Raw genomic sequence first — 27,141 nt, 5'->3', positions numbered from 1 at the left:
TCTGACTCACTAAATCACCCTGCACATCAAGCAAAGCAAATTGAGGAGCAAAGCATGGGAGACATGAGTTATAGAGCATCCTGTGGCTAATGTAGGTCACAGCAAAGGCAATTCTGATGCTCTCAGTTTAAGAAAATAAGAGTCAGAGCTACCTGCTGCTAATTATTGCTCACTTACTTCACACACACAAAAAGCTGGTCTCTTTCATTTAAAAATGGCAAGGGGTCAGGAGAGAAATCAAACCCACCTCCGGGTATTAAGTCTCTTCCCAGTCTGTTCATCAACCTAGTCTGCCACCTACCAGCCAACTCTCCCCTGGCTTCGGAACAATTACGGCTCAGCCTCACCAACTCCATCCATTCCAGGGTCAGATGATGCACTTTTACGACGCCTGTTCAGCTCTCCTCAGAGCAGAGTCCCATATTCCAAATTTGTTTTCTGTTGGTGACATTCTTCTTGCCCACACTCTCTTACAACCTACCTTCACTTCCCCAACTCATGCTTCTCACCTCCTCCCACCTCTGCATCTTAGCTCACACTCTCCTACAAATTCTCCAGATTTACTACTGCTGAGTACAACCCCACTTCATCTCTGTTCTTTCTTTTCTTGTCCCCCAAGTCACCCACCCCAAAGAGATACTCAGCAACAAGAGATATCCAAATGATCAAATCAGCTACTCCATGTAACCTGGGCTCTATATGCTAATCTTTAACTGTTATAATTTTTTTTCAAATTTCAATTCCCTATTTCTGATTTCCCCTTTTTTAAAAAAGCAGAATATTATTATATTTCAATACACAACTTCTGTACAACCAAAAATCAAAACATCACAGTAAAATGTTGGAGAGAAAACATGGTATTTTATTTACAATGCGTGGTGAATGTTTAACATTCCTCAGTCATAAATAATCTATTAGAAACCAGTAACAGGGGCGTCTGGGTGGCTCAGTCGGTTAAGCCTCCGACTTCGGCTCAGGTCAGATCTCACGTTCGTGGGTTCGAGCCCCACGTCAAGCTCTGTGCTGACAGCTAGCTCAGAGCCTGAGGCCTGCTTCCGGTTCTGTGTCTCCTTCTCTCTCTGCTCCTCCCCCTCTCATGCTCTGTCTCTCTCTGTATCAAAAATAAATAAAACATTAAAAGAATTAAAAAAAAAAGAAACCAGTAACAAAGACACTAATATTCCAAGGGAAATGGAAACACACACACACCCACACACACACACACACACACACACACACACACACAGGAAAATGAAATAACAAATGACTAGTAAGGTTTAAGGACCTATGAAGATAATTGAACTGAACAATAACAGAAGGAAAGCAATTTCTTTGTAGTATCACATTGACCAAGATTAAAACATTGATAACTAATGTTTGCACTGTTTTTAGAAAACATAAAAAAAACACTGGAAGACAAGATTGATGAGGACAGTCTATACAATTTGGGAGAAATCTCTACTTTTGACTCCAAATATAAATTTTGGATATGCTTAATTCCAATGAAGTGGATATACTAGAACTATTTCAACAAATTAGTTGGCAAAATTCAAAATAATTTATATATAAACATGTGCACTGCATAGAAAATTTGTAGCTAATAGATTTCTCTTTGTATCCCTGGTTCAACCTTACTCCCTTGCTTCACTATAACTCATCTCTACCCATCCTCCCAAATGTCTCTGTTCACATAACTTTCTCTTCAGCCCATCTCTGATCCCAGTAAAAGGCCATTTGATCTAAGTTAAATGAATCAATGTAAGAAAAGAGCTAAGAATCATTCCTAACAAATATTAAACACCCAAGAAAATTGTCTCTCTTCTTTCTTCTCTTCCTTTTCTACTGCTTTTCTTCTCCTCCCTTTTTTCTATTATTATTACTATTACTAGTATTATTAACATCATTACTATTACTATTTTCTACCATGCCAACTCTTTTCCCCATCACTAAGTCCACCTTAATTCAATAACCAAAGTCATCACTCAAAGTCTACTGCAATCACTTAAAAAATATTACAGTGAGAAATACATTAAAGGTATACAGCATGTCAGTGATTTAGTAGCAATATAATCAGAATGAGAAAACCAATGTGGGATGCAAGAGAGTCTAAGGCACTTCAGAGTAAATAAAAGGATCTTCTCAATCTAAAGGATTTTAAAATGGAAGTTATACGGTTAGAGAGATGTTAGTCAAATAAAAATAATAATTTAAAAAATCAAATGCAGTCATTTAACTTAGTAGTAAAATTCTTCCCTATTTTTCAGTTGAACACAGAAGTTACATATCAAGCTGTCCCAGGTAGCCCCCCCCCCACCATCATCCACTTCCCCCAGAGGATGGAGAGGCACATGGAGAAATGGTTTCTTCTCTCACAAAGAAGTTAGTTGCAGGGAGGGTCAGTCCTGCCATTCTGTTATAGAAATGGCTCATAATCTCAAGTTTCAATGGAGGAAAAAATGGGAAGAGAAAGGAAGGAGGAAAACATAGGAGAGAAAAACGTGGACACCAAGGAAGGAAGAAACAAAACACGAGTCATTTTCACACTGGCCCTTGTCTTTCCAGTTAAACTTGCATTTCCTTCACACGTCTTATGTCCACACACATCCATAAAGAAAAGAAAGTTTTCAGAGTTTCTTGAACACATGAGGCCTAGAGCCTACGTTTTCGTTTCTGCACGTGCCATCATGGGATGGTCTGGTCCTGTTTAGAACCAAGTATCTAACAGAGGAGAACCAAAGGGTTTAGCTCTGTTTACACAGCTGCCAAGTAATAGAGCCTCCCAAGGCTTAGTGTTTGAACAATCTAGACCTCTATTTCCTTTCAGTTGTCTACGTTGGCAGTAGTTTGAGATTCCATTTCTAATGCTGGCATATGCAAATGTATTTTTAAGCTGCAAGTCAGAATCCTAGGAGGTTTAACTCATTGCCCAGCTGTGGCCAGGCTCATTGAAAAAACTACCCAGAAACAAGTTCTCTTTTGCTGCCTGAAAACAATTGCTCTTGTCAGCTCTTTACTATGAGCTATTGAACTTTTCATCTGCCACTAGGTATGCATAGGAAATTTGATCTTTCCCAACCTTGTTTCACCTGCCTGGCTTTTCATAAAATGCAGCTGCCTTCTCCCAATTGGATAGGTGGCCAAGGGATGATATGGACCACAACCATTCATCCATTTTTACAGTGATATCTTGCCTTCTGTAAAAGGAGGGTTATAGAAGTCTCAGGAGGGAGTTGGCTGGGGAAAGATGTCGGAGAGTTATTTGCTAAATTTTTACACCGAACAGGACACTGTAAAAACAAAACTTTTAATAAAATCCATCTCATAGCAGGAAGTTGCCCGGGTCTGGTCTACTCATACTGCTAAATGAGCAGTTTTCAAATGTTTTGAACTCTTAATTCTCAGTGACTCCAAAGAGCCTCTGTTTATGTGGATTACATCTAACAACATTAACCATGTTAAGAATGAAAACTGGTAAAACTTTAAATATCTAATAATTCATTTTAAAATAAGAAAAATAAACTTTTTCCTTGTTAATATAAAATTTCGTAGAAAAAATAGCCATACTTTCCAAAGCAAAAAAAACAAATAGTAAGAGGAGTGTAATTCATTTACATTTTCACTTATTTCTTTAATATCTGGCTTAATAGAAGTCAGCTGGATTCTTACAGCTGCTTTTGCATACAGTCTGTTTTAATTTTGAAGAAAATCTGGTCTCACATAAATAAATATGTATTCCAAAAAAGGAAGAGTATTTAAATAGCCTCTTAAGGTAATTGTGGACATTCTTCGATATTACACCAAAATTCAACAGATGTCAGTTTCTTAAAGTGCCATTGCAATGTAAATACGAAATGGTATCAATTGATGAACTTTTTGTACTCTGTTACACTAAAATCTATTGGTCTATCTTAAACTTTGAATGAACTTTGATCCATGTATGATTTTATAACATTATGCATTGGTTATCTAGAAGATTATTTAGAAAAATATGCAGACTTCTCAGATGTTGATACATGTCATTCTCCAATATCTAATAATCAGACTTGGTAATATCCCTACCAAATTCTTCAGAAAACTATTTAGTTATGGTAAAGCTGTCGTAGTCACAGATATAAGTTTTCCAAAATTGTAATTTTTTCTGGAAAACTCATATTTTAGCATTGGCAGAAAATCAACTCTCATTGATTTCTGAGAAAATGTCTGCCAAATACCCAGTCTGAATAACCATAGTTTGTCTGTGAATTGTCTTTTCAAGTAAAAAAATGTAGTGCTTCATGAAAAAAGGCAGCTAGTTTGGCTCACAACTCAAACTACTGCACAAACCTTGTCTCGAGACAACCGCGGAACTTTGGGCAGCAAAAGTGCCTTATGTGTTCCCATTTGTCACACAGTAAAGACATGCGCTCAAGGGCAGAGATTTAACCAGCATTTTTTTTTTTCAGCTTCACAAAGAGCATTCTTAAGTGAAACAGGGTTTGTTTGTTTGTTTGTTCAAACTGCAGGTGTGTGGCAGTGAAGGCTGATGCCAGTACTGGTCCAGTTTGGTGCCACTGTCTCAATTCCTGCTAAGACATCAGCAGTGCCACCCACCATTGCTTTCACACCATCCTGCAAATGTCAATCTGGTGAAAAAGATAAGTAAAAACAACATTTTATGAAAATTGCTTTGACCTTACAGATTCTCGAAAACACCATAGGATCCTCAGGGATCCTCAGACCACGCTTTTCCTTACCTGCTTCTGTTAAGATGGAGTTGATTCTAAATCCTATAGAGACCAAACAAAACTCTGCTGTTAATATAGATAACCTAAACAGCGGAGTTTGGAGTTCGTTCTTTTGCACGCAAGAAAAAGTAAAACACACATAGCAAAATCACTGAGCACAGAATATTTCAGATTACAGTCAAGCAACTATAATGATCTGGAAATGCCTAGAAGATACAAGACTCGCATAAGGAAAACTGGAATTACAGAAAGAGTGAGGCCTTGAAGAAAAGGTTCCATAATACTATACATGAAAGATTTCTCATTTCTCACTTGCTTGAACCAGAGATAGGTAAGGAAGAAAAACTGAGGAGACTCCTGTCACTCCTCAATCTCCATCTCCCCTCACTACACACACACAAAACTTAATGGGCCTCACTCAGCCTCTCTGTAAAGTAAACTAAACTGGTGACTAATAAAATGAAGACTTCTCTCTTGTGCAAAAAGATTTTAATTCTTTTGTTCTTTTAATTTTGCCATTTTAATAATTACAATTATACACGTTTGTTTCAGGACAAGAACTTCAAAGATTATACAATCCAGTACCAATACTTCACCCATAAATAGGGAAAGTGAGATGTACAAATCGAAGTTCACTACCATTAACTGGACAAGTCAGAACTGGAAACACCAGATCTCCTTATTCTTGAATTCTTTTGCCAAATAATCCTTCCTTTTCCGTCTTTACTTATTTAAGATTTCACTCATTTTAGTCAAAGGGAAGTTCTTAATTAAAAGGCTTTTATGGTGGATCTTGGTCTGTCTACAGCCAGTTCAATCTTTCAAACGCTCTCTACCACCGCCTGGTGGTAGCAAGTGTAAATTGCATGGGAGAGCGGACACCAGGAGAAAAGGCTTCACCTCTGAAATTGCCAAACACACCTACTGCAGCCAATACTGGATAGTTCCAAGACTACAAGAGTTCCATCCACAGATGAAAGATCAATTTATGTCAGTAGAGAACTACTGTTTTTTAAGGGGGGAGGGATTTCAGTCCATGAGTCTATGGGCTCATCTATATTGATTTTTCTGGGCTCCTCTCAATTTTACTCAAATTGGGTTAATTCTTGACTAGGAAATTAGGCGATATTGCTAAATTAAGCTTATCGTATCTCTCGTGCTGGATTTGTGCGCTATATTTAAGACTGTTGTGTCTGCATATTATCACTAGTTCCGTTTGCACTGTTTCATGATTGTGAGCTACCCAAGTCGCACTGCTAAAGCTGTAAATCAAGCACTGGCAATTGCAGCACATTAAACAAGAGACTCTCAAGCACTCAGCACAGAGGCCCATTATGCTAGAGAGAAAAATCAATCCATAGGGTATCTGCCCTCTCATCTAGTTAACAGAGTAGGGATGAGAGCCCTTAGACAGGAAAGGCCTCAAAAGCCATTGTCATCTTTGCCAAAAAGTTCTGGAAAATTTTGAGTTATTTCTGACCCCGACAGTGCATTCCACCAATTTAGAGACTCAACAAGCTTCCCTTTGTTAAAAGAATTGTTCCTCAATTTAGGGAATCAGTCATTCATATCTTAGAGTATCTTAGAGGAACTATCAGATGATATCAAGAGTCCTTAGGAAATTAGCCTCTCTAGTAGCATCCTTGAAAGAGTATAAAACTAAAGACGGAGCAGTTTGGACAACCAGAAGGCAGTATTTTGGCACCATAGCCCTAAGAATTAGGACAAAAAAGGAACCAGAAAATAGAAGAAAGGAGACGAGAGCCCTCTGGGGAATATCACAAGGGAAACTAGAATGAATTAAGAAGTGAGACCTTGAACAAAGAATCCTGTAGAAGCACCTAACCTCAGGTCAAAAGAGATGGGAACGCTGTACCACCTGCCCAGGCCGCATATCAGGTAAGGAAGCCAAACAGAGAAGGCTCCCACCACTATCCTCTATACAATATGAGATTATGTATCTGGGCTCCTAGAAGTTCAAAAGTACTTCAGAGCAAACAAAAAGGAGCTTCTCTACCTACATGGGCACTCTTGAGGAGTTCATGAAAAAGGGCAACTTCTCCACAGACCATGATGTAAGCTCCCTTTGGAACCTGCACAGTGGCTCCTTGGCCTTATATTGGACACATAATGGACACTCAATAAACATTTGCTGTTATATATAAGTGGTTAAGATAGGCCCTGCGTATTGGTCCCTACGTTGTTCGCTTAGTCACATCAAGCTAGGACCATCAGCTCAAAGTCCTCTGGCACCAAATGCAAATTCTTACACATTCAGTTGCTTTAAATATAACAGGTAAGCTTATATTAGCCATTTAGAGCCCTGCTTTTCATATCCCACAAAACTACACCCAATATCTGCTAGCTATAGATAAAACAACCCCCCAAGAACCCCCGCCTTGCTGTGGGGTGGCATCACCTAGCGGGTGGTGGTGCCAAGCGGCAGTGCCTAGGTCTCCTGCTGTGCTGGATGTCCCTTCTCATGCAATACTATACAAGCATCACCCAGAAAAGTGCGTTGTGCAATGCTGCCACCTCATGGTTTTGCCTTCCCCTTGATCAGCCCTGAAATCCTCACACTCATCACAAAGCCACAGCCAATTTTCACCATGCCTTCCAACTTCATCACCTAATATTTCCAAGCCTGCCCTTGCCTATCCATGTCCATTCATGCTGCCCAAAGCCAGTCTTCACCTGGCTCATCTGACAACCATGATGCTCTTCTAACTGATCTTCCCGTCTCCGTGCTAACCCTACTCCCTGATGACCTCCACGTCCTCCACACCGTGCCAGGGTGATCTTCCCGACATTCAGTGTTCCCTTACCTGAAACACTTTGACGACTTCCTTCTAGATGCAAAACATGTCTCAACTCCTTACCATGCACAGAAAATGCGCTTTTGCCCATCTCTCTCTCCATGCATCCCTCTACTTCCTAGTTCACATTTTACTGGCATATATCAAGCTCTTTCCTTCCTTTATAACTTTGCAAATTCCAGAAATGCTCTTCCCATCATTCACTACCTGATGATTCCTATTCATCTTTATCAACCACATTCCCTCTAGAAAGGCCTCCTAGGACTTCATGCCTGGACCAAGCACTCTTTGCCATGAGCCCCGGTGCATGGTCTGCTGGAGCACGTGTCTCACTGCCTGACTAAGTTCTGTTTCTGTGATCCTCTCCTCTGGTTACACTGAAAGTTCCCAAAGGGAAGGGCCATGTCTTGTCTATCTCTGTAATTCTGGTGCCTGGCAATGAGTGCTCAGGAAATGTCTCCTCAACTGCTAGACAACCATTAGACAGAAGTGAGAAATCTGTGATTTCTCTATCAGGAATTTCCTAATCATCAATAAATCATGTCAATGCAGTAAAATTTAAATCACCAAACTCAGAAGTTCTTCCTTATTATGCAACCAATTTCTATTCCCATGGAAAGGGCGTGGGAATCGATTTTTCACCCACCAGTACAAATGTGCAACCAACACATGATTCTAACATTGCCTGATCCATTGAACTATCTTTTCCTCAATCAGTACATTACATGCCCATTGTTTTTCCTGTCTGGTTTACATTTTGAATCTCAGTTCCTGACTTTATATAGCAAAATCCATTCTATTTATAATTGGCAGCCTCTATTGTTTATCTCAACAAACAAATTCAAAAATCTAGACTCTACTGCTTGGAATGCCTTCAGGATAGTCATACTGACAGTCAAGGGCTCTTTTTTAAAGTGATGTAAAAATATCAGCACTCTAGAACAGAGCCATCTATTGCACTAGAAACTTTCTCTGAGTTGCAAAGCTGGTCAGTGAGCAGGTCTAAAAATAAGCAACTCTCAGGCAACCTGTGAAGCTGCTCTTTAAAATAATTGATAACAAGCATATCTTCAGACATGCCCAGCTTTGGCTTTGACTCTGCTGTCCCCATAAAAAAGCCAAGTTTTCCACGCAGCAAAGTTCAGTCATGATAGTAGGCCTGCCTAAAGTGGGCGCTCTACCCTGATAGAGAACACTGGTAAATTCAAGCTGCCCTGATGGTCTTGCATCTTACAAATAAGAACAAATTTTAACTATCATACCAAAAGAAACACAATCAAGATACGTTAATAAAAATAAGGGAAGGAAAATTTTTAATGCTTAAATCATGAAGTCGGAGTAGATTTTATCAATCTCACTCAGCAATATAAATGTTTGCAAAGTCAATCCGTTTTAATCTTCTAAAAATATGTTATTATGGTATCTCTACATCTTAAAACCAATTAATTCAATATCCTCCCAAATTAAGTAAGAAATACTGACGAATTTGAAATTAAGCCTAATTTTAAAAACCATCGATCCCTGCTGATGTTATGTTGAGCAGAAGAACACATGCAGACGAGGGACCCAAATCAACACCTCTGCGTGCAAAGCCAGGATTCAAAGCCCAAGTGTCTGGGACACATGCTCTTAGGTTAGCTGCATGTGCCTGTGGTTTTCAGTTTTTCTCCTCCTCACTTGCTTCACTCTCCTGGCCCTAGCACTCTACTGGTTCATTCTCTCTCCTTTGCGGTCTTTCTTCGCTGAAGCCACCCACCCAGATTTTCTTCCCATGTTTGTTCTACAGGCAATAAAGAACCAGAAAGCTGAGAAAAATACAAAGCTATTACAGATCCTACAAATCAATGTAGGCAGTGGTACTACTGTGCTCACAAGGACTCAGGGAGAAGGTTCCATGGAGAGGGTGACATGACACACCATCACAGAAGAAGACCAGACCTGAGGACAGCAGAAGAGCGGTGTCTCCCAGGGAGAGGGAAGCAGAGACAAAGGGAGAGAGGTAGAAACAAGAATGGCCAGTCTGTGGGACGAGTAATTTGATATGGATGGAACACTGAATGCCAGCAATGGAAAGACAGCCAGACAGTAGATCCCAAAGGTTGAGTGACCAGCTGCCCCAGCTTGCTGAGAAGCACAGGGACTCTCCGAATGCAGGACCTGCAGAGCTAACACCAGGAATCCGCAGGCAAACCTGGACAAGCTGGTCACCCTACAGCCAAAGGGCTGCTATGCCATCCTTTCGGGAGGTCTGAACTCCTCTGAGGCAGCAGGGAAGCATGGAAGGATTTGAACAAGTACAAGACCAGGCATTTTATTCCTAGTTTGCAATACACACTACAAGGGCCTTTTTAAACATGGGTTGCAACCCACTGGTGAGTTATAAAATCAAGTCAGCTGGCAGGCACAGACAGTGGGTTTTGTGATTCACAGATCAGAACTATTAGAATGCACCTGACATGGTAAGGGCAACTGTTTCATCGAACTTGTTTTGACATACATATATTCACTCTTAGGTCTGAATATTATTCATTATTGTTCGTTGCAGTTAAAAGCCTTTGAGATATATTGAGCTACATCAATTGTAAAACTGGCAAATTTGGGGGCGCCTGGTGGCTCAGTCGGTTAAGCATCTGGCTTCAGCTCAGGTCATGATCTCATGGTTCGTGGGTTCAAGCCCTGCGTCGGGCTCTGTGCTGACAGCTAGCTCAGAGCCTGGAGCCTGCTTCGGATTCTGTGTCTCCCTCTCTCTCAGACCCTCCCCTGCTTGTGCTGTCTCTCTCTGTTTCTCAAAAATAAATAAAAAACATTAAAAATAATTTTTTAACTGGCAAATTTTAAATTATACGTTTTTGTTCTTTCTCAGCCAATATTTCACAAGACAGGACTCCCATAGATCATGATATTTGTACAGGACACTAGGGTAAGCAGAGAAAGCTGTTCACCATTACTGGAGACTGACCTGGGCTCTGTCTGTCCTGAGAGCCAAGAGATTAACATTCAAGTATACACAGAACCTGCAGTCCGTTTGCAACGCACTGGTGGGAAAGCCCACCATAGAATGACCAGAGCAAGCTCAACTCTATTTGTTTAAATCTACCAGAGAAAGAAAGTGGGGGGAAAAAATCTATCCCTGGATACTTCAAGGCACAAGTACATCAAGACAGATATACTTAGAAAGATCAGCCTGCTTTTCCATCTACCCATGGATGTCCATAAGAGTGCAGAAAATCAATAGCGCCTGAAATTCAGGACCACGACATTTCCTCTGGGCATGTCAGCACAAATGCCAAACGACCCTAGGATTTGGGAGTTTGCTATTTGTCCCATCAGCACAACTTTTATATTCCTTTTAGAAAGCAAATACCCATCTGAAAAGCTTAGCTGCAAAATCCAGAGCCTAGCCCAGCACACATTCTGTACGTGAACAGACAGAACTCAGTGGTATGAGGCAATGTTCACAACAGATTTCTCAACCAGTCCTAAAGCCTTAAACCTTTTTGATACTCATGTGTATTTTTTACTTCAAGACTTTAAAAAAAATTAGCTAGAGTCAGTTTCAACCATCTGTCTCTTTGAGTGAAAATAGGATGCAGGCTTGTACGTATTGGCTTTTGAAGAAAACCAATTTGGCAGAAAGAATTAAAGAGAAAGAAGAATTATATCTCAATTTTCAAGACCACACTAACGAGTAACAAAATATCCAATATAAGTAGTAACTTATAGGGACACACCTATGTCCTTTACTTTTTTTTTTTTTAACATTTATTTATTTTTGAGAAACAGAGAGAGACAGATCATGAGCAGGGGAAGGGCAGACAGAGAAGGAGACACAGAACCGGAAGCAGGCTCCAGGCTCTGAGCTAGCTGTCAGCACAGAGCCTGATGTGGGGCTCAAACCCACAAACCGTGAGATCATGACCTGAGCCGAAGTCGGATGCCCAACCAACTGAGCCACCCAGGCGCCCCCCTATGTCCTTTTCTACCCATTAAGCTGTCCCCAATCCTGACCATCCTTGATTGAACATCACTCAGATTAGATCTGCGTCACCCCGTCACAGCCTTGGAGAGTGGAAGAGTGGAGACATCAGAGTGACTGCTCCAATTTGAGTGGCATTACGTGTGAGGGAAGATGAGGAGAGCAGGTGCACTCCAAGAATTTGGAAATAATGGAAATATGGCATGATCACTGAGAGTTCAACTAGAGTTTATCTTAAAACACAAGACATCACCCAAATGAGAGCTATAATTACAGTCCCAAAACATCACAGCTACGGTTGGCAAAATGTAATGGAGAACCACCACATAATTAGTAATGAATAGCTATAAAAACTGTTATAATTAAAGGCAAATGTATTTGAAATGGCAGGAAGATAGGTGGGTTTTTTTTTCAGGTTTTCTGTAGTACGTCCAGGGAAACGGACAGCCTGACCAGTTGGCATCACAGCTTCTGTGCATCCATCAGGAGCCTCAGCACAGTCCCATCAGAGCACCATCATGAAACACCCGCTGTGACAACTGCTCCCCATGCTCTGGTTCCATGTACATCCAACTTTGAGTTCAGTGCAGCTCCTCAGCCTTCCAGTTAACTCAGGCCAAATACCTTGGAGCCATCCTTCAGTTCTCTGTCAAATCCCAAGCCCGAACCATCAGCAAATGATTCAAGCTCTACTTTCTAAGCCCTTCCAGAGTCAGCCTGATTTCACCACCTCCCCTGCCATTACCCTGTCCAAACCACCAACATTTCTCATCCCTATTCTTGAAAAAGCCTCTGAAATGGTCTCCTACTTCCTACCCTTGCCCCCTCTCCCTTGCAGTCTATTCTCAGCTACAACAGTAAATTCTTTAAAACACAAGCCAAATCACGCCATTTCCTTGAGTAAAGTTCACCAATGGCTCAATGTCAGCATCAAAGCCAAAGTCCCACAGCACCCCCCACGGCCAGACACAAGCCAGCCTCATTACTTTTCTGATCTCACTTCCAGACATGCTTTGTTGCTATTCCTCAAACACGGCAGGTATACTCCCACCTCAGGGTCTTTGCATTTGCTATTTCCTCTGCCTGATACTAAGTCTCTGAATGACTGGCTGCTTCAAAGTTCAGGTCAAACTTCACCTTATTAAGGCCTTACTTGATCAGCCTATTCAAAAGAGTAAACTATTCCCCTCATTGCACCTGAATCCTCAAGTCTTTTCTACTGTCTTATTTTTCTTCATTACATGTATCCTAACATGTCCTGTAACACATTTAAGTATCTTTCATTGTTTGTCCCTTCCCCCAGAATCTAAGTTCCAATGGAGGCAGAGATTTTGTCTATGTTGTTCACTGATATATTGTCAATACTAAGAATAGTGACTGGTAGAGAGTTCATAATAAATATTTGTTGAATGAAGGAACAAAATTGGCTTCAAAAATGTGTCTGCTTGAGCTCCTTCCTCTGCTCCCAGCCTTGTTCTCTATAAAGAATCAAAGCTCCATTGGCTTTGAGATTCTCCTAGGTTTGCTCCTCACACTCCTTCTCAACCCTTTGCTGTGATCTGCTGTCCTTAATTGCCATATGATTGCCTTCCTTCCCAGTTCTTTTGAATGTATTGCATAATTGGACCTCTGGACCAAGCGTCCAGGATTACCCTTAATATACTTTGGCTAGTTCTGTCCCAATCCACCCAGCTCATACCTCTGATACCAAAGCCTAAAAACACTGACCTATAAGCGAGGGCACGGTGATCCTAACATGGGAAGTTAGGTTTCTCTTGCCAGTCAGTTAGTGGACTTGTAACTTCATATTTGTTGCCTAATGTATAATATATACTTGCACTGGGTTGTGTGAATTCATTTCTAGACTGCTAGAGAATTTTGGCTACATAAGAACAGTCTAATATCTAGACTCTCGGAACTAAAATTCAAAACCTTAATCCTGTCTATGTGTGTAGCTGACTGCTGACTGGCCCTGATCATGGCTCAGTCTCTGCAGGTGCAATGTGACAGAGCTGACTTGAAGGTAAGAATGTTGATGTCCCAAGAGTGTCACCCGCTCGTGTTCTTAGCCCAGGAACATGAACCTACACGCATGTGCACAAACAGCCACCTGACCCCAAATGCTTTTGGCAGATCAGAGCACCTTTTCTCCCCACCTCTCCGATCCCTGGACAGTGACCCTCTGAAAGCAGTGGAGGGTGTAAGGGAAGGAGAATGAGATGGTTTCCCTGGTGGAAGGAGATGTGAGAATACTTTGGTTATCTGGGCAAGGCTCCCCAGAGACAGAAGCACACAAATCAACAAGATGTTCTAATTTACTTAGTGCCAAAAAACCCAAGTAGTTGGCTCCATGATGCTAAATGTATCTTTATGTTAATGCAATTTAACGAATACTCACTGAGCCCCAATGAAGCATAGCTCCATTCTAGATGCTGTGAGGCTCACACAAATGATTAAATTACATTTATCACAAAAAGCTTATCACACGTGAAGCGGAACAGAACACGCGATCCCAAAATATGCCTTTTTGGTATAAGGATTATCTGAAGCTGGTTATTTTTAAGAAGCAGCAGATACAGAAGAAGCTCTTAAAACCTAGTAGAAGTTGCCCTTTTGTAAGAGACACTTCAATTTATAAGGAAAGTCTCCATTTGTAAGGGTTCTCCCTGTTGGCAGGAAGAAGAGGATGACTCAGTCTCTGTGAAGAAGGCACGGACTTAAATCTGCATAACACCCTTATTCTTGGAGAGCTTGCCCTTGTGCTCTTCCTGGTGACCTCCCACAACTTCCCACGCTCAACATCTTTTGTCTTTGACTGGAAATGGTATGTAAGGTGGTAGCTTGGGCCATTTTGGAGAGTTTTCCTGGGTCTCTCCCCTATGTATTAGAGGTATACAAGTTACTGCTTTGTTTTCCTTCTGTTCATCTGTCTTTTATTAGCAGTGGCGGGGGCGGGGAGAAGGTTCTCAGCCAAGAACCTGGAAGGGTAGAAAGAAAATTATTTTTCTTTCCCCACGTATGGTAGGATCTGAGAAGGGCAGCTCCGCTGCTAGGGACAGCGGGCTGAGTGCATGATGAAGGTTTAAAGCCCACGAGGGCATGCAGGGACTGGAGCGCAGTGAGTGAAGGAGGGGCCGTGAGGGCCAGACAGGGAAACACGGGTAGGAACCGGGGAAGCACTTCCAGCACAAGGGGCTGAGCATGAGAAAAATGACCGCCAGGGTAGCACTGTGTGTTTGGAGAATGACCAACAGTTTCATTCGACTATAGGCTAAGGTCAATAGGCAGGGGTGCAATGGGGGACAAGCTGGAAAGGTTTGTGCTAGGTGCTACATTCTCAGGTGATAACTCCGATCAAAACTTTCTGCTCTTTGGTCCCACCTCCCTTCAGAAACAAGTTATCTATTTTAAGACCTGGGAGGGTCTTGGAAAAAAATCAAACATTTCCCTGTGAAGGCAATCCAATCTATTCAAATGTGTGAAGCAATGCAAACAAGGAGAATTAACACTTCTCTTCCATATCACACCTTTGCTGTATATGATGAAAAAGTGAGAAATCAAGTGCTCAAAATAGGTGCTTTAACATTTGTGATAAGCTCTTTGCATAAGATAAGCATCAGGGTGGGGACTCTACCCCACCCCCAACCCCAGTAAGCTTCTAGTTTGCTTTTCTTCTTGCTGTGAAAAGAATATGGTAGTTGTGGGTTTCTAACATATGCCTTTGAAATGATATATTTGTCTAGCCTCTGCAGCTAGCAGGATAGAGCCAACCCTGAATATTATCAGGGCACATTAAGAGATTACTGAATGAACAAATACATGAACAAATGAAAGAGTGAACTCTCAACTGCATGATCATGTGGCCAGTTTGGAATGAAGTTAGATGCAAACATTTTGTGTTTGTTTTTAATGGTTGTCATAAGCTGTTAACTTTCCTTCCACCCGCCCTGACACTGCTATGGCATTCCCAGTGTCTGGCAGGAGCTTAAGGAATGTTTATCTGAATGAAAGAATGAATGACTGAATGTTACAACTTGAACAATTCCATGGGGACAAAAGTAGATACAGATTGTCACATTTATTTTTCCAGTTTGGCATCTGCCCTCTTACTTACACAGGCCCAAGTGAATGGCAAAACCTGGCCAGAGATAAGAGTGATGCAAAGCTCTCTCTAGTATATAAAATCACAGGTTCTTAAATCCGGAGAAAAAATAACATGGAGATTACCAAATCCAGATCTGGCCTTCCATTCCTACAATAATCCCCTCACAGAAAATCCTCACTTCCTGTTGGCATGTTTGAACTCTCACTACCTTAAAGGTAGCCTAGTCTTATTTTTTTTCATGGCTGAGTCAATCAAAGTGATATCAACTTTACTTTTCCCTTTACTTTTCCTCATACCTACTTGCCAAAAGTTGAGTCCTTATGTCCACCTTTTTGCCTGCTTACAGCCCACGGGCTCTCTGCAACATCCAGTCAAGTTCATTCACACTGCACTAAAGAAGTGGTAGGGGAAGGGAAGATCCCTCCCCCTCCCCAAAAAAAACCCACAGAGGAGAGAAAAGGTGTACATCTGCCAAGAAGAGCCACATAGCCTCCTTTCCATCACACCCAGCCTCTAGCTCTTTAAACCTTTACTTGTGGTGCGAGGCCTGAGCGCCTGCACCTTTTAATTTTCTGGACTCAAACACACAGAATGCTTGCATGATTTAGCCACAGTGGATTTGTATCACATTAATTTTAATTTAACATCACTTTGAAAAGCTGGGGATAAAAGGAGGGGGCTAGCAAACGTGTCCCCAGCAGACCTGAATACCAAGGTAAGAATGGATGGAAGCCAACTTGATACTCCAGCAGTCTCTAGACTGAGGCTGCCTCACAAGCCAGGGAAAATGCAGACTGACCCTTACGCTGTACTCACCCAGAGCCCAACACTGCTCTCTGTTTGGGCACCGACAAAAATGTTCAGTAGGATCCTGATTCAGAAGGCTAGGCTTCCAGAATCCTAGGTATTGCCAAGCCCACATGTCATTCAACAGGTGACACACTCAGGAACTCAAATAAATGTTTGTACTGAACACATCAAAATGATCCAGGGGAAAAAATTTAAATCATATAAGAAATGGAAAATTAAGTAGGAATTCCTTTGGACTCACCACAACATTAGGAAGTGGCACTATTATTATCACTCCTGTTTTATAGATGGTGAAAATGAGATACAGGGAGGCAAAATAACTTGTCAGGGTCACATTGATAGTAATTGGTGATGCTGGGGTTGAAATCCCAGCTGCAGAGGCCAGGGTCTCATACTGCCTCTTGATCACTGCTGTGATTTGTTCTGGGATCAGATCAGACCCAAAAACTAAAAATAAAGATGAAGATAAAATATTAATGATTTTACCTGGTTGATATTGATGTCTGGTCAGCTTAAAAATTCAAAGAAGTGATTATTCACTTAGTTATTAATACTTGCTTCTTTGAAATTTGTTATTCCTCTATTAGGTATTCACCATGTATTATCTTATGTGATGTATGTGGTAACACATATCTATATCATATATATTAAACTTTTCTAATTTTCCCTGATTAGACATCAGTCCCTAAGGTCTATACCTTGTTCATTTTCATGTACCCACAAAGCATTCAGTCGTACTCAAGGTTAGCGCTCTATAAGTACTAAATAGATGTTCTTCATTAGGACTAAAAACCCACTGAAGGAACCTAAGTTTCACCCCTACACATATTTCTATTTCTTTTATTCATTATTAGGACAATTTGGATTTGTAGGCTCACTCATTCCAGGACGCTGTTATTACTCATGATGCTAAAATCATTCTAATGAATTTCATACTCCATAAGGGCATTCTTTCGGGTGTAAGTAGAGTCAAATATTGAAACCACTACAATTGGGGCTGCATGTCAGTGGGCTTCCTAGGGATGCCTTTTAGAAACTGTTTTTAGCAGTAGGAATAGGCAGAACCCAGGGAAGTCCACCCCTTTAAGAGTCATTTCGGTTAATCACAAAAATTCCTGTTCCCCAACTCTGACACTCTACCTAACAACTCCTTTGTAGCCAGGCAGGGCCATTTGATTCACCTCAGTCACTGACATGTATGAGATGGGGACAATACATATCAAGATGAAGCCCTCTCAGCATGGGTCTCTGAGTATGGTGAACTGGGCCCCTTGTTGGCTCACACCTGACACGTAACATGAATGAGAAAAATCTGTTGGGTTACTCTGCTGATGCGCTGTAGTTGTTTGTTACTGCATGGTGATGCAGCCTAACCCCCTAATACACCCCCAGCGCCCAGATCCGCTCCAGTGATGCGGCATTCTCATTACCCTCCACCTTTTGATTTAGTGCCGGCCACTGCGAGCACCCCTTCTTTGTCATCACCACCTGCACCTCGCTATGGAATGCCCCCCGAGAGGGTGTGCCAAAGATTCTCTCCTTGACCAAATGGTAGTCAGGCTCCTCCAAGCTCTTTTTCAACTTGGCCCCATCCATCAGCAGGCATTCAAGAGCCTCATTTTAATAAAAGTCCTGCTAGGTCAGATTAGCCAGAATCCCCGCCCTCAGTATCTGATCACCAATATCAAACTGATATCTGATGAAGTTCCTCAACCCCTACCATCTCCCAAGTAGTGTCTGATCACCCTGGGATGCCTTCAGCAAGAATCCTGTTGGGTTGGCTCAGCCTGATTGCACTCCCCTTACCCTGGATGTTTCCTTTTAGTAACTTTCCATCTACTGACCCCCGCCCTGCGCCTTGGCTATAAATTCCACTTTTCCTTAGTGTATTCAGAGTGGATCCCAATCTCTCTCCTCTACTGCAAACCTCCAGTGCAGGTGTCTCGACATCTATCATGACAGTCCCCCTGAAAAAAGCCTGCCTTACCATTTCTTTAACAAGTTTATGAATAACTTTTTCTTTAAGAGGCAAAAAGACTACAAAAGCACTAAGTGTCATTAACCAGACAGTCACCAGAACATGTGTCCTGGTTAAAGCAACTTTCATTCTGAATCTTCCCCCAGAGAGTTTAGAAAATACTCTTTCCATGTGCCGCCCAGATGTACCTTTCCAGGGCTGAGAAAGGCAGAGATGGTACTGGCAGTGTTAAGGGGCGATCTTTTTGCTTATGCCCCCACGCAAAGTTCTGCCCATTTTACTGAGGTAAATGGTGCTGCCTGGGCAGAATGTACTAGGGAAAGGGAACACTAGGATAAAGTGTTTTCCTCTTCCCCTACAACTGTTTTGCAACCTGATTTTTCCATCTACTTTAAACTAAAACCTACAACTTGTTCGCCTTCCAATTCCAGTTATTCATACTTTTTAAATTTTTAAATCAAAGAGCTCTCAAAGAAAATGGGAATGATTCCCCCCTTCAGAATCTACTGCCAAAGATATGGGATTTCATCCTTGTTTGATATGCCAATTACTTTTCAGCAGCATTTGAAAAATATTAAAAAGCTTAAAAGAGGAAGCAAGAAAATCTGTATTCAAAACCCCAAACCATGTCCCTGGGTGGTCCATATTTGCATTGGGAGATTTAGTTTGGCATTTTAACTTATGTAAATAGATTCTCACTTTCCTCTGCATCTGAAAGCATTCAAAGAGGGAAGATCACCTTTCCAAATCAGCGGTAACCTATACCCTCTGAGAGTGAACAAAGTCACACTTTTCAAGGAAAGGGGCAGAGAAGTTTTTTTATTATTCCTTCTTCCACAAAATACACACCAATTCCCACAACCCCTTGCTATTTTGATACTATGGAGGCAGATGGTGAAACCGGAGACGAACCATCATTTTAAAAGGGGACACTGTGAAAACACACTCCCCCACAGGGCCTGCTAACTTTCCAGCCACCCAGACCCACCAGCTACTGAAGTTCCACAAGCTGATTCTGAGACACAATCCCATGGTCATTCCCTAAGCATGGGCTCACTGTACAACTGTATAAACTTGGAAAGGCCTCCATATGCGCATCACAGGATCTAAATTGCTTTTAAAAGGAGAGGACTTCATTCTGCTTCAATTACAAAAATCTTCAGTTTGTTAAACAAAGAAATGGGTACTATTTCAGGTCAGAGTAGACCATCTAGCTTGCATTCTAAAAAGGAAATTGTAGGCAAAGTCTACAAAATACTGTATTATCATTTACTCATTAGGGGTATTTAAAATATACACATTACTCTTGGCTTCCCTCTAGACATTAGCATAAAATAGAAATCTGACAAATGAATCAAAATCTCCCTTTCTCCCACCAGAAAGAAACCAAAGAAGCCAAACCTCCCACCAAAGAAATCAAGCCAAAGATCAAAAACATTGGCCCAAGGGGCTTATAAAAGAAACAGAGGACTCAAACCATTCTGCCTGTTAATTCTAGATTTAAAGGTTGTCCTTTTCAAGACACCTATTCTCACTGCAGAAATGTTCCACATGATCCTAATTCAGGAAGGCGAGGATTCCAGAATTCTAGGCATTACCAAGTCTACATTCAAATTGGGCCCAGACGTGCAGTGGAAACTACATTTCAGGAAGTGACTGCTTTTACTAAACACATTAAAGTGATCCAAGGGGAAAGAATTAAATCTTATAATAAAAAGAAAATTAAGTGGGATTTATTCCGGCTAGTATTTCAGGTCAACAAATGCGCCTCCACCATGTGTAAGACTCGAGGCTGAAAGATACAAGGATGTCTCAGGGAGCCGGGAGTCTACAGGGAGAAAGAGACATACACATAAGTAGTATAATTGAAGATAAAAAAACCAATTTTTTAAAGCATACCTTTGGTTCAAAGGAGGGCAAGATCACACATATCCCTGAGAAGAGAAGGCTAGAGAATGATATAATTGCTGTTGGATAATAAGAAGCATTTTCCACACATTGAGTGTGTAACATGTTTTGAACCCTGTTTTCTCATTATCCGTAATCCTTACAATAACTCTGCAAGCCAGGTATCATTATCCCCATTTTACAGATGAAAAAAACTGAGGCTCACATAGCTTAAGTGTGATATCTGGCTTCTTTCCTTTGTCTTATGGTGCCTTTCAGATGTTGTACTCTTATGTTGTAAAAGACCAAACAAAGAAAGGGACTTAAATTACAGGAGGAAATACTCAATAGAAAAAGAGAATGTCTGTTGACATTTGGGGCAGGATAATACTTTGTCACAGGAGCTGTCCTATGCATTGTAGGACATTCAGCAGCAGCCCTGACCATCACCTACTAGATGCCTGTAGCCACTCTCTCCCCAGGTCTGATAACCAAAAATGCCTCTGGACATTGTCCCGTGTCCCTAGGGTGGGCAGTCACTCCTGACTGAGAACCACGGATCTAAAACACACTGGATTAAGTTGATTTCTTCCATAAATCACTAAATAGGGGAAAGACAGCCTAAGGGAAGGGGATGGAACTGTAGACTTTGCAGGTCCTTTATTGACTTCGCCCTGCTTGCTTTGAGTCTGAGCCACAGAGACTGAAGGCCAAGGACCTAACTCCCAGCCACTGCCCACAGTGACCCCTAGCACACAAAACCTGTGCTAAATAAATGCACGCTCTGATAACTGGCATTGTGTGTGCCTGGTGCCCATCAAGGCTTTCCAGAGACTGTGCCAGCATGAGAAGGACTAAATGACACTTTAGTTTCCAGATCTGAAGCTTTAATCTTTAATCTTTAGTCTTTAATCTTTCCAAAACCTGACCTGCCAGAGACCATGCCTATGATTTAGAATCATTCAGGGCTTCCTTTCCCACCTCCTGTTTTGCAAAAGCCTTTCTTCCCCATTACCAGAGGGGGGAAAGGCCCAAAATCTGACTGTGACACTTGAAGCCCCAAATCTGACTGTGATGCTTGACCACAAAGTATAAAAATATCCTTTTATTGAGTAGCTTCTTCAGGTATTTTTTTAATAGAGAGATTGAGATGGCATTTAGATTGCAACTGGATTCAAAGAATGACATCATCATTTTATTTTTAAGCATCCAAGTTTACTATATTCTGGAAATCACATTCATTATGATTCTTTAAGTTTACAGTGAAAACTGTTAGATGCCAACTCAAAACATGTAGGGTAAGGGAGCAGCAGAATTTTTAAAAATTCTTTTGAGATTAAAGGAGGAAAAAACCCATGGAAGCATAATAAAGTACATGGTTAACTGTTCCCAGGCAGATCTGTTGATCAAGTGCAATCATCCTGTGTAGTGCCAGGGACTCACTACTTTATTATAAAGAATGCCCTGGACTCTAACATAAATTTCTGCTTTGGGTGTTTGCTGCCCTGATGGCATTGGTTGGTCTGTGCCCCAAAAAAGAAAACAATGGGTCATTCTCTAAGAGTATAGCAAGAATGTGGGTGAGCATAGGGATTAAGTAATATTTTGGCAGCAAGACCCGCTGCTTGTGAGGATCTCAGGATCGGTATGAACCGAAAACTAAAGGGCCTGTAGGTTGGCTGTAAGCAGGGGTCCTCCCAGGACTTAGTACCAAGTCCGTGTTCCGGATCATGACACAATGACTGCATCAGCTAAGCCCCAGAACACTGAGCAGCTTCGAATTCAGCTTTGAAATAAATTCATCTTTGCAATGAATAAAGTCTTGGCTTACGCCCACTCCTGCAAAGTCAACTTTCTGGGCTGTCTTCGTTGTGAACCGCCATGCATTTTGTGTTCAGCTGGATACCCAGTGACACTTGCAAATTAAACGTAGGGGCTTTAGCACAACTCAGGGCTAGCTTATCATCCAGCACACTGAGAGATGTCTAATTTTCTCATTCTCTTTTGATAACAATTGAGCATATTCTTAAGGGACTCTCTATCTTGCCACAAGGAAAAGCCACACGAAATGGTATTTTTTGCCATCCCACATAGAAAAATAATGACATATCATGGGTACAGAATAAACAAACTTTGGAATCTGGCCAACCTGATTTGAAATCCAGCTTTCCCACTAACTGCCTTCAGGTGGCCTTGACCATGTGGCTTCCTGTTTCCAAGCATCAGCTTCCTTGTTTGTCAAATGAAGATAAAAATGTCAGCCTTAAAGGGCTGTTAGAATGATCTGATGACCCCAAATATGAACAGGGTAAGTACCTACTAGATGGCAAGCCACGCTAGGGCTGCTGTCATTCTTAAAGCTCTCACTTGGCTGCAGCGTGCATTAGCGTAAGGTGTACCTGCACCAGGGCCCCTCTAGCACGCATGCCTTGGTAGAAAAATGCCAACAATGCTCTGGTAGCTACAAACATTTTTTTCTTGGCTCACAGGATAGTTTTGCCTTGTTTTCAACACATTTCGGCAAAGTGGCCTCAGCTCCTAGCCCCTTTTCTAAACAGTGCCAGTGAACCGGTGATTCTTAATCTCTTTGTAGTCTCAATTCCCATACCCTGCCCCTTGCCACCTGAAAGCTGCACTTCTGCACATATGCTTTAAATTTTGCATCAGTATCATCGGGTTCAGTGACCACCAGAACACCATCGTGTGCCTGCCCTCCACCACGCCTACGACTCCTATTTAAGAAGCCTCCTCTGAACAAAGAATCAGGAGATGCACCTGGACAGTAGTGTCTATGTCCCAATGCAAGCTTCACTCTGGCATTCTGGTGCCAGGCTTCCTGTAGAGAGGAAGCAAAGAAAATCAGTCCAGGATCGTGGAAAGTTCCTAATCAAGAGGAATCTTTTTTACATGAATCTGGGCAAAAGTTTATAAATTTCAAAGAAATAAAATGAGAGTCAGATTAACTTCATTCTCAAAAGAAGTAAACTCTAAAAGTTCATTGCCCTAGCAAAGATCCCCCAAAGTACACATTTCCCCACATTTTGCAGGGGATGTAGAAGCCACAACATTTTCTAGTAAAAGGGATCCTTGATCAAGGAAATGACTATTTACATGGCACTTGGGATCCACAAAGTATCATGGGTAATTACCGAGTTGCGTTAAGGAGATAGAACCAAATTGGTACTCAATTTCAAAAAGCTATAGTCCTACATTGAATTTGCCATATTTATCTACAGCGACCAGTCAGCTGGCAGAACAGTATGGCCACCCATGAGGACATGATAATGGTCCACAGGGATGCTGGGTAGCAAATCTGAAAGAGACAGACGAATGCAGCTTTTTCTTGTTTCTGATGGAGGATGCTGGCTAAAATGGGTGAACTCTGGTTTGGGAGTCAAACAGACCTGATTTGAACCCTGCATCTGCTATTTGTTAACTATAACCCTGTATATGTCACTGAACTCAGTTATATCATCTGTAAAATATGGTCAATAACATCTATTTCATAAGATTAATGTAAGGGTTAAAATGAAATAACATGAGAAAAGAGCTTGGTATTCAGTATATGAAAATTAACTAACACAATTGTTCTGTACTATGGAATAGTAGATTCAGACTACCCATGGTTCAAATCCTGCCTCTATAATTTACCAGTTGAACAATTTTCAAAAAAGTTACCTGGCATCTTTGTATCTTTGTTTCCTCATCTGTCAAATAAGATTACAAATAATATATAACTCATAAAATTTTTGTGATTAAATAAGTTAATACATGGAGAAGTAATGTAAAATCCAATGCCTGCCCAAGTGCTCAACACATTTTAGCAAATGTTTTAGTAATGTTATACATTTACTAAATTGCTCAGTGTATCACCAACCTTTGTTTTACTTGGTAGAGCAAAATGTAAGGAGAACAAAATGATGAAGGAATATACTTAACTTCGCAAAGTACCTTTTCATGTGAGGCTAGGTTAAGTGATAGAAAGAAACAGGTAATGAGGAGAATGAGTAGCTTATTTAGGTATATCACTTTGGATCAAGCCTGTGCACAATCTATGTTAAGAGACATGGTCTGAAGACTTGGTATGTATTTTACAAGACCAGACAGAGCAATATCCAGGATGGATCCCCCAAAATTACCTGACTCAGTGCTGGAGTCAAAGGAAAGGCTTATTGGGGCACCTGGGTAGCCCAGTCAATTGAGTGTCCAACTCCTTTAAAAAATCTTTTTAACATTTATTCATTTTTGAGAGACAGAGAGAGACAAAGCACAAGTGGGGGAAAGGCAGAGAGAGAGAGAGGGAGATACAGAATCTGAAGCAGGCTCCAGGCTCTGAGCTGTCAGCACAGACCCCGATGCAGGGCTCAAACCCACGAACCACGAGATCATAACCTGAGCTATGGGTGGACACTTAACAGACTGAGCCCCCCAGGCACCCCAAGTATCCAACTCTTGATTTCAGTGCAGGCCATGCTCCCAGGGTAGTGAGATCGAGCCCCTCTTGGGGCTTGTGCTGAGTATGGAGCCTGCTTAAGATTCTCTCTCTCTCTCTCTCTCTCTCTCTCTCTCTCTCTCTCTCTGCCCTTCCCCCATATGCACTCACACTTTCTCACTCTTTCTGAAGTAAAATTTTTTTTAAAAAAAGGAAAGGCTGATTTATTAAACGTAGACTTGGGAAGAAGTGTTTGAGGAAGTAGAGGGGCTGGGAAGAAAGTTGACAGAGTCCTCTCAGACATAAATCACGATGACAAGAATGCTAGTTGACTTGTTCTTAAATTTTATTTTTGAGAGAGAGAAAGAAACACACAGAGAGAGAGAGCACACGTACATGAACGAGTGGAGGAGGCATCAGAGAGAGAGGGGGACAGAGACAGCCCAATGTGGGGCTAGAACTCACCATGAGAGCATGAGCTGCAACTAACTCCAGAAGCTTAACAAACTGAGCCACCCAGGAGCCCCTGACTTCCTCTTATAATATAAGAAGTTTGTCAGAAACTAAGAACCAGGGACCACCAATGTCAGAATTGCCCCACTTTGCTGTGGGTTGAATATATTTTTCTCTGTTCATATCCTTAATGGTGATTATACCTTCTGACGTAGACCTCAAACACCAAAGAGCTTCAGGACATGTTTCAGTAGAAGAGGAAAGGCTGGGGGTGCAGAGGGGCTGAGCCACCCCTCTGCTGTTGGGCACTGTGCGCCAGAGGCTGCAGCGTCCTCCAGGGCCATGCAGAGAGGAAGCAGGTGCATCAGTGCCTGAGGCCCAAGACAGGGACGAAAAAGAGAGACATGGGCAATGGCTGGGCCAAAAATTGGGGCCAGAGTTGGGCAGGCTGTACAATGCATGCATGGGGCACCAAAATATATCGTCCTAACTTCTTAATGATGAAGCTGCAAGACTTTCAGAAAAATGGCTCTTGGAGCACTGAATCCTCAGAACTTAAGAAACGGCAAGTTGGTTCCTATGAAGAGAACATTTGATGACTGCCGGGTAGGAGTGTGTGAGTATATTTTTATTGGGAAACATGATCAAAAGAGCAGACTTTGGGCCTTTGTTCCTCACACAAAGAACTTCTGGAGAAATTATGGCACTTTGAATCATCAGAGAAAGTATTAATCCCATTCCCACCAGCACCCTCAAGATGCAACTTGGACTGAATTCTCCATTCCGAATTTCCTAACACCGTCTCTCACTATAATTTTCACAGTGAAAATATGTTCATAGACCATCACCCATATCTGTGCTAATATTATCCATACGCTGTCTTCCGCAGTCACCGTGCCTTCCTGTCAGCTACGCTTTCTGCAAATCTGGAATATTTGGAAGCAATTTTTCCCAACCCTGAACTAGAATAAGTCTACAGAGCACACTTGAAAGGCATTCCAGGCAAGAAAATGGCTGGCTATTTGTTCTTGCCCCTTACCTAGATGAGGTAGAGGCCAGAATTGACTATATTCCATCTTCTGCATTTTTGTTGAGTCTCCGATTTCCTAAGTAATTTCCTGTCCTGATCCTGGGTTTCCATTTAACCTTATTAACCGAGATACAAGTCATGAGACTCCGCACACTCAATTCCCATCAGCGCTGCCGAGATCACTGCCTTATGATGACGACGCACAGATTTATAAGGCCACAGCGATTCCGGAGTGGGAGTGGGGGTAGGAGAGCCACGCGGCTGGGAAGGTGTTTAGGTAAACATCCCCCAACCACACTTTTTTTTTTTCAGCAGTGAGAGAAACTGGCATCTTCTTGCGTGAGTGTTTAATTAATGCCCTGCTGGAAGTACATTCGCTCCCTCCGACTTGGCGGGTAGCAACAGCATCTAAGCTCTGCAGACAGCTGAAAATGTAATCAAACAGCATCCTTCCCCTTCCCTCTGCAAACCCCCTCCTCCAGGGGCCGTCAGCTGGTGGCCCAGAGGGGTGCGGATCAGAACCGGACCGAGGCGGGGCGCACTGGGACGCCCCTCCCAGCCCGCAAGGTGGGCGAGTAGGTGATACCGAGACCCCTCCTCCTCTGCCCTCGCCTCTGGGCTCTACGGGGGGAAACTGCAGCAGGGGGTGCCACTGGTGGGGACGGGGCCTCTGGCCGCCTTAGGGAGCCTGGAGTCCGGCTGCGGCTGCGGCGGCCCAACTACTGCCCGGCAACCAGCGCGGACGACCCTGGGGCGGGGAGGGTCGAGGAGGGACGCGGAGGCGGCGGCCCGGAGAGCGCGCCCCCCCCCCTTCCTGTTTACCTGGACGCGCTCGGCGGCGGCGGCGGCGGCGGCACGGGGCTCCCCGAGCGAGAGCGGCAGCGGCTCCCGTGGGGCGGCGGGGTCGAGGCTCGAGCGGCTCCAGAGGGC

General features: G+C 42.3%; 1 protein-coding gene across 4 annotated transcripts in view; it reads right to left on the bottom strand.

Annotated features, from left to right (window-relative positions):
- Positions 1-27,141, bottom strand: part of DYNC1I1 (dynein cytoplasmic 1 intermediate chain 1) — a 296,393-nt gene that overhangs the window by 269,005 nt on the left and 247 nt on the right. For 2 of the 4 annotated variants that reach the window (XM_029929275.1, XM_029929291.1), the window contains exon 1: positions 27,034-27,134. The gene's annotated coding sequence lies outside the window, so the exon portion shown is untranslated. Of the gene's footprint in view, positions 1-27,033 lie in introns of all 4 variants that reach the window. The other 2 variants (XM_029929298.1, XM_029929286.1) reach the window with 2 other exon arrangements.

The sequence above is a fragment of the Suricata suricatta genome, chromosome 2 (assembly GCF_006229205.1).
Source record: "Suricata suricatta isolate VVHF042 chromosome 2, meerkat_22Aug2017_6uvM2_HiC, whole genome shotgun sequence".
Classification (NCBI taxonomy): Eukaryota; Metazoa; Chordata; class Mammalia; order Carnivora; family Herpestidae; genus Suricata; species Suricata suricatta.
This window is presented reverse-complemented; position numbering and strand designations above follow the sequence as displayed.